Source organism: Rhinolophus ferrumequinum, chromosome 6 (assembly GCF_004115265.2).
Source record: "Rhinolophus ferrumequinum isolate MPI-CBG mRhiFer1 chromosome 6, mRhiFer1_v1.p, whole genome shotgun sequence".
In the NCBI taxonomy this organism is placed as follows: domain Eukaryota; kingdom Metazoa; phylum Chordata; class Mammalia; order Chiroptera; family Rhinolophidae; genus Rhinolophus; species Rhinolophus ferrumequinum.
This window is the reverse complement of record NC_046289.1, coordinates 450,644-459,218: the sequence shown is the minus strand read 5'-3', so window position 1 is coordinate 459,218 and position 8,575 is coordinate 450,644. Positions and strand designations below refer to the sequence as shown.

The 8,575-nt window shown below is 56.3% G+C and overlaps 1 protein-coding gene across 3 annotated transcripts in view; it reads left to right on the top strand.

Annotated features, from left to right (window-relative positions):
* The window catches only part of MTA1 (metastasis associated 1), a 33,678-nt gene that overhangs the window by 888 nt on the left and 24,215 nt on the right, over nt 1–8,575 (top strand). The window lies entirely within an intron of this gene.

The window sequence follows — 8,575 nt, the reverse complement described above, 5'->3', positions numbered from 1 at the left end:
TGGGGCCCTGGGGGCTTCACCCTCTTGGGCCCCAGGAACCCCCCTTACCTTTGGGCCTTGCCCCACTTTGTGGGGAGGGTCCTCAGGGACTCTGTGCCTCTGGATTTCCATGGAATTCTGAGCTGGTCCTCAGGTGGCTTCTCCACAGGGAGGTGAGGGACCTTGCAGCCCCCCATTTCATCGATGTTCAATCTTTCTGAGACTGTCAGACACTCACTTGCCCACCTTTGCCCGGCTCTCCAAGTCACCTCTGCCCCCAGTCTGCCCCCTCACTGGCCTGCTGACCCCTGGGTGTCTGGGACACATCTCCATCTAGCCAGGCCTTTTTTGTGACCAGGACCCCATCTGTGCAGTGGGTCATCAAGGCACCTGCCTGCTGTCCGGCCCTCCTCTGCCCTCTCAGGTTCAGAGGTGGTCTCTAGAATGGGGGCCTGCACCCCACTTAGCAGCAGGCCCTTGGGGAAACAGGGAACAGGCAGGGTGCAGGGGCCCTGTAAGGGAGGAGCCCGTTCATCTCCCACCTTGGGGAGGCAGGAGTGTCACCACACCCTAGGGAAGGCCCCATCACTGCTGCCCTGGACCCCCAGGGGGCCACTTACCTTTCTCCACCCCCCAGCCCCTCTGCACAACCCCCAGCTGCTGTGGCTCAGGGCTCCTGCATCCATCCCTCTCGATGCTGTCCCCCCTTGCACCCTCCTGGACCACCTTTGTGCCACACAGATCCCCTCCTACCTTCTGTGAAGCCCCCATGGCACCTGCTGATGGGAACAAGTCCCTGTGACCTGAAGCCCACCTGCTGCCCCCTTGAGGTGACCAGCTAGAATCCCCTCTTGCAGGCATGGTCTTACCCTCGCATCCCGTCTGGCCCTGAGTGCAGAATAAATGAAGGCTGAGGGGGAGGCAGGGTGGGGGCTGCAGCCACTGTGCCTTTGGCCCTGCCCAGGCACCTCTACCCGCCTCTGCCTTGTGGGGCCTCCACTGTGCCTGCTTGTTGGGATTGGCCCTTCCCAGGCTCTGGGCCCCTGGACCCCGACTTGGGGTCTCCCCTTGCGTGTGGGTTGTGTCACTTAGCCTCTAGGTCTCCTACCTGCTTGAGTACTCAGCAGGGGCCCGGCCACCCCCCAACCTTCCCTTGCCTCAGTTTCCCTGAGGTGTGGACAGGGCTCTCTGACCTGCAAGGGCTCCTGGGGAGGCCTGGCTGGCCTTGAGTCTGCGTGTGCCCCTCTGAGGGTGCTGTGGGATCTCCTCCCAGTTTCAAGTGGCGCTCCGCAAGTGTGACCACAGGCTCCACTTTGAACTCCTGTCAGCCCCTGGGAAGACCCTAAATGTGGAAGAAACTGCATTTAGCCTTGGTTTTGGTTTCGGGGCGGGGACCCTGACGTGCCATCCCCTGGGTCCCGGCAGGGCTGGTGTCACAGTGTGTGCGGTGTTGGCAGGTCAGCATCCTGTTCCCAGGTGCTGCTTTCTTGGGGAGGGGCCATCTAGAAGACGGGCCCTCTGGTCCCTGAGTGGATTGTAGCCTGGAGGACACTGCAGGGACAGTCTAGGAAGGGACTCCCATTGTCTCCACTCAGAACCCTAAGAACAGAGCCTTTTCCAAAGGTGCCCGATTCTGCAAGCACAGCTAAATTTGGGTTTCAGATAAACAATTTCTTAGCATAAGTACGTCCCAAATAACGCATGGGACATACTTATGCTAGAAAATTCTTTGCAGAAATCTGCAGTATCTGGATGTCCTGCATTTCACCTGATGGGCTGTTTCAAGGCCCTGCCAGGATGTGTGGGCGGGGTGAAGGCATGGCTGTGGCTTTGTGCCAGCTGACCAGCTGGGTGGAACGGGTCAGCCTGGGAGGGGACAGGGCCTGGCTCTTCCCAGGGAAGTGACCTGGCCATAGACAGAGGCCTTCTGTCAGTAGGCTGCGAGTCTGGCAGGTGGGTGGGCGGGGCCTGGACACGAGTGGCAGGGTCAGGGTCCACGACCTCTGCCCCTCGGGGCCTGTGCTCCAGAGGACCCGGGCAGGCTTCTGGAACGGGCCGTGGCTGAGGGCTGCTTCTCTGCACACCTGCCCAGGTGCCTGGTGACGTGTCAGCCACCCTGCAGTGTTGTCATGCGGCTGACAGGCTCTGACCATTTCCCACAGGATTTTTTTTTTTTCTTCCATTGCAAGAAGTTAACACCCATTCTTATGGATAGTTTGTTTTTTCAAATATACTTTAAAAAAGTGCCAGGAACATCCTGCCACCAGGCAGCCTCTGCTCTCCCCACATCATCGGTTTTGTGTCTTGCTGCGTTCATTACGTCAGTACGCTGTCCTGCTGTCAGAAACGCTGCTTTCATTTTTTTATTTTAAGCTTTTGACAAGGTAAGACAGTGCCAAGCATGAGCCCCCAACTTCTGAGTGGCCTTCAGGGAAGTGCTGAGCTGCCCCAGGGGTTGGGGCCCCCCTTGTGGCTTTGAGAGAAAAGTTTGACCCTTCTGCTCTTGGATTAAAAAGAAGCAGCTGCTGATCTGAGTTGGAGCGAATCCCTCACGCCTGGGCCCCACAGGGCGGGACCCTTGGGGTCTGGGCACCCCTGCGTGTTTCCAGTGCCTTCCTGGAGGCTGGCTCAGAGCAGGGCATCTGGACATGTGGACATGGGTGCTGGACATGCCAGGCATGGAGGCGGGCGCCTTGTGGTCGGGACCGCAGGGCTCCTCCCGGGCTGCCTCCAGCTGAAGTGGAGGTGCGCCCACCTGGATTCCGGGCGGGTCCCGCCGGTCTGTTGCCCCGAGTCCCCCGGAGGAACCACCCTGAGGCCCCTGCCCAGCCCCCCCCCCCCCGGCACCCCAACGTGCCTTCTCTCAGGAGTTCAGGCTCTGCAGTGTGTCCTGTTCATCGGCCCAGGGCCTCACTCTCCGTGCCTGTCTGTCCTTAGGGCAGCGGGGGTGGGGGCACACAGCTCATGGCAGCACACAACCTTCCTGGGCTCCCAGGACCCCGCACGGCCGGCGAGGGGTGCTGGTGCAGTCTTCACAGTGGTTGAGCCCGGGCGCCGCTGCCCATGTCGGGGCGGCCTTGGGGGCCTGGTGGGCGGGGCTGCTCAGATGCTCTCAGGAGCCTGCCTGCCCTGCCCGTGCTGGTCCCTTGAGTCCCTCCTGCACGTGGTGGCCTCAGGCGCCCACGGGCACCACCTGCCTCCGCACATTTCCAGGGCCTCATTCCTCCGGGTTGGACGTCTTCTCCCAGCTCCGTGGCCTATGCCCGCACTCCGGGCCCTTTCGGCCCCTCCCTGACCACCTGCTGGCCGCTGCCTTCAGAGCCGACCTGCTCATGTCCCCTGCCTGACAGTGCGCAGTGGTATCCTGTGTGGAGGGTCAAGTCTGAGCCTCTAGCGGGCCTGGAGTCCGGCCCCGCCCTGCCCGCTGCCTCTGGGCTCCACTTCGCCCTCTGCCTGGTGGCCCCAGCCTGCCCTTCACGGCCCCCCAGTGTCACCCTCACGAGTGGGTACTGGCTGGGCTCAGGACCCCAAGGTGAAGGCCCAGGTTCCTCCGGGTGACAAGGGGCCGTTTGTCACGGGAGTGAGGTGCACAGAGGGCAGCACCTCCCAGCAGGAAGGGGGTTCGAGTGGCCAGCAGGTTCCCGGAGGCTCTGTGAGTGCCAGGCAGATGGGCTCTTCGGGGTGCTGTGGGTGGGGCACCCCTGGGGGTCGTCTCTCCTGTGGCCACTTGCGGGGACCAGGGTCAGCACAGGGCCTGGGCAGTGGCCAGCTGGGAGTTGGACGTGCTCCTGGTGGGAGTGGTGGCTGTCAGCGGTGGGCACCGGCAGCGCCTTCAGAGAAGAGCCAGGGGCGGCAGGTGGTGGGGGCCAGGCAGGGACCCTCTGTCCAACCAGCAGATGTGCAGAGAACCGGCTCGCTCAGGCGCCAGCACCCCTACGACTGGACATGAGCCTCCGTCTGCGCTCCAGCCCCTCACTGCAGCCGAGTGGCCCTCTCCTGGCCTGCCAGTGCCGTAGTTTTTGTATTTTTGTTGACGACTGCGCTGTTTAAAATGGCCCCGAGTGTACACTGAGCTGTCCACAGTGTCCTGAGCACAGGAGGCTGGGACGTGCCTCCCGGAGCAAACCCGTGTGGTAGGTGGGCTCCCCTGAGGCCTGAGCCCCGGGGCTGCTGGTCTGAGCTCTGTCCACGACTCGGCCACGTGCACCAAACTAGGAGTCTCTACTGGAACACACGGCACAGGTCCCAAGTTGGTGGGCTACTGAGAATGTGTGACCAGGGGCTGGCAACACCCTCAGCCTGCGTCCCTGAGGAGGACGCAGTTCCTGCTCGCTGATTCCGTGTTTGTGGTAAGTCTGTAGGACATGCTGCTGTGACTGACAGGACTGGACTATGTGTGTGTCACATTTAAAGTCAGGTGTATTGCAGTGGACTCTGCACATATGACTCTCAGTTGTCACAATTCCCTGATGCTGACAGGTGTACACAGTGGTGTGGCACTGCTGACCCTCAGGGCAGCCCACAGATAGTCCCCTCGTCCCCCAGCTCCCGACTACCACTGACCTGTTCCTGCTCCCTTTAGAGAATGTCATAGAAATGCATCCTTTGGAGTCTGGCTCTTTCACTCATCCCTGTGTCCCTCTGCCGGTGGTCCATTCCTTTGCTGGAGAGAAGCCACTGTGTGGACCGTAGTTTATTCAGCAGTGGGTGGACATTTGGGCCTGTCCTAGTCCGCTCAGGCTGCTGTAACAAGGCCACGCATTGTGTGGCTCATAAACAAGGGAAGTGTACCTCTCAGTCTGCAGCTGGAAGTCCAAGGTCAACGCTCCGACAAGACCTGCTTCTCTTATGTGTACAGGATCGGGGACCCACTCATGGGGGCTCCACCTGCCTCCCGATGCATCTTGTGGAGGGTCACAGCGGGCTGGTTGCAGCTGCTGGCGATAGGAGTAAAGCCACTGTGATGTGGACACCTGTGCTCAGTGTCACGTGCACAGAAGTACCCAAGATTGGGGGCATTTGTCTGAATTGCAACGCACATTTGACTTCATGAGAAACTGACGTTATTTGCAAAGTGGCTGCCAGCACGTGGCATTCTTCCCGGCACTACCGAGGGGCCCAGGGGCCCTGCATCCTCCCCAGACCGGGGCTGGTCAGCTTTTTGCTTTTGCTCAGTGTCTGGTGGGTGTGCTGGGCAGCATGGTAAGGTTTCACTTTGCACTTCCCTGGTGACAAGTGCTGTGGGGTTCTTGTCGTGTGTTTATTCACCACTCATGGGTCTTTGGTCAACTGTACAAACTGTACAAATCTTTTGCCTGGTTTTTAAAGTTCAGTCATTTGTTTTCTTGTTGGGTTGTGAGAGTTCATTTTGTTCTCTGGATTTCAGCCTTGTATCAGATGTGGTGTTTTGCAGACTTTTTTATAATGTGTGCATCTTATATATCTGTGAAACCTGCCTGACCTAAGGCTACAGAGGTTTTTGTCCTGTTTTCTTATAGAACTTTTTAAGTTCATGATCCATTTGAAGTTAATTTTTGTGAGGTAGCAGTCAAAACTGGGTTTTTTTCCCTCATGTAAACGTCCAATTGTCCCATTTCCATTGGTTAAATTCAACTGTGCTTTCTCCTCGGAATGTCCATGCTGTCCAGCACGTGCCACGTGTGTGGCTGCGTCTGTCCCTTTGTTCTCTCCCACTGGTCTGTGTGTGTCCCTGTATGTGCACGCAGCCAGGCTGCTGTGACTTCACAGTCAGTTTGCGGTTGGGTTCTGGCAGTCTTCCGACTTTGTCCTTTGGAAGCTCTTTAGTCTATCCCAGTGCCTTGGATTCCCACATGAAGCTTAGGACTGGCTTGTTGGTTTCTACAGAAAAAGAAAAGGTGGGTTTTGGTTGGGATTGTGTGAAGCTGTCGTATGGATCCATTTGAAGGAGAAGGGGCATCGTTGCCAACATCCAGTCTCCTCGTACAGGATGGGCAAGCTGCAGCCACTGCCTGTCACTGGGACTCGTGAGCAAAGAGAGGTTTTTACATTTTTAAATGGGTAACAAAAAAGTCAAAAGAAGAAGACTTTACGACACATGAAAGAGTAACTCATTTATCAGCCAAGCAAGGAAAGCTGTTTACTGATGGTGATATAGCAAGTTTGATTGCAACCTCCAGAGAAAAGTGTGGGTGACCCAAGCTGAAGGGAAGGGTGTGACCCACATGTGGACACAGGGCAGGTGGCTTGTTTCTCCCTTGTGAGGCAGCAGGCACCCAGTCCTCCCAGTTACTGACAGTCAAGCTGTGTGCGTGGACCAAGCACACTGAGAATCCCCAGAGCAGCTGGGGACCAGTGCAAACTGAAGTGGAATCCACTAAGATGTGATGGCACCCTCAGGTGAAGCTGACTGGATTTCCATGGTCCCCACGGCTGGTGGCACGTGGCCTCTGGGTTTGTGTGGTGTCCACAGAGGAGGTCAGCATCTGAGCCAGTGGTGGCATAAAGAGGACCTGCCAGGCACCGTACTCAGGCCACTGAGGGCCAGCATAGGACGGAGACATGGGGAACAGGCTCACACACAAGGCTCTGCTTCTTGGGGGGGCCCTGGCTGTTACAGACACATTACAAATGATAGTGATAAAATGGGGGGCAGAAGAGGACACATTTATGAAGCTCATTCAAGCGAGAGACACTGAAAGCCTCTTGTCACCCATTTGGAGACATGCCAACAGTATTTTGTGGAAGGCACTTTAGTTTTCCCACCTTGAACTTTCTCTGACTCTGTGGACTTAACTATCACCAGTTCTGGGAACTTCTATCAGAAATAGAACCTGAGCATTGACTCACCCCACCCAGCAGCGGCCGTTAAATCTCACTGCGATTTCTTCCACTCTGGATGGAAATCGAAGTTTTCGGACCGAGAAGGACTAGTCTTCAGGCACCGTTGTTAACCACCCAGTACCTTTGGGAACCCATCTTGCTACATGCTCCATCGTGGTCCTCTACAAATTCACCTCGAAATTACGGTAGTACCTCGGTTTTCGAACATCTCCGTTGACAACATTTCGGTTTAGACCGCCGTAAACCCGGAAGTAAATGCTTCGGTTTTTGAACACGCCTCGGAAGTCGAACATGTCAGGCAGCTTCCACTGAGTACAGGATCCTGAGGCCTCGCTGTCGGCTGTTTTCAAATGTTTCAGACCTCAAACGGTCTTCCGGAACGGATTACATTCGAAAACTGAGGTACCACTGTATGCAAAATAGGGCTTGACACAAAACTTAGGCTGCGGTAAAGTCCTTTTAGTGGTTTGAATCACAAACTGCTTCGTGCGACTTCCTTACTGTCAGAAGTATAATAAAGTGAGAAGAGACGCTTTCCCACCTGGGCTTGCCATGGGCACTTTTGCTGGCTGACCTGTCGGCCTCCAGCAGGGCAGAGGGAGTGTCGGCTTCCAGACCCGCTTGCTGCCCAGGGTGGTGGGCACGCTGAGTCTGCGCTTGGGCACAGAACTGCCCAGCCCTGGGCTCCATCGTTCACGGGCAGGGCCCGTAGAAATCACAGCAGCCTGCTTGTGGTCGTGGATTGTTAACAACAGTAACGGGCCAGCAGAGGCCAGGTGCACGCATCCTCTTGACCCCTCCCCATGGAGTCCTGGGTGGTATCTAATTCTCCCTCCACTGCGTGTGATGGGACGCAGGAAGTGTGGCTCACCAACCTCTGTCCAGGATTTGTCCCAGGCTAGTCTCGTAGTCATGGCTGACTGTGTGTCTGGCCGTTGTCACTCAGTCTCCAGCCCTTCAGAGCTCTTGCTAACCTCTGGCCCCACCACAGATCACATTGTTAGCACCCGCCCTGGGCCCACGAGCCCAGGACGCTTCAAGGACTTTGCCGTGACGTCGCTGGAGCAGATCAAGGGCCACACTTCCTGGACTGCGCAGGGTGTGGACAACTCGGGCCTGCTGAGTCAACCCTTCAGTGCACCAGTACGACGGGGAAAACGTCAGGAGAAAAACCTAAGGGTTTGGCAGACCCTTCCAAGCCATGGATTTCCTTAATTAAAATCACTTGCTGGTAGATAGAGATCAGTATCTGACAGAGCTGAAACACAGAGGAGCACGTCACACACTGACATCTGCAACTGCTTTTGATGACAGAGACCCTGACCTGGAACCCCCATTGAACAAATGTCCTCCCCCAAGGCAATCCACTTTCCTCATCTGTAGACCAATGTTATTACAAAAAGTTGTGCTCAACTATTATTGTTTCATTTCTAATTTCACCAGCCAGAAGTATGTGGCAGTGTGCTGTGTTAGCACCCACGTGCCCCCGTGGGTCAGCCTCTCGTCCTGCAAGGCTGCTGCTGTCTGCCTTCTGCCTGTGCTCTGGCCCATGACGTCTGACGTGTGTAGTTTTCAGCACAGATTTTTACACACAACTCTACATCGTAAAAGATCTGTAGATCACTTTTTAAATTGATACGTCAGTATTTAACGTTTATCGGTGCTGTCATAAGTGGTACTTTTACATATTATTTTTTTACTGCACAAGCCTGCTGAACCCTCACCCGTTAGTTCCAATGTCTTTATTGAAGGCTCAGAATTTCGTCGTAGAAAT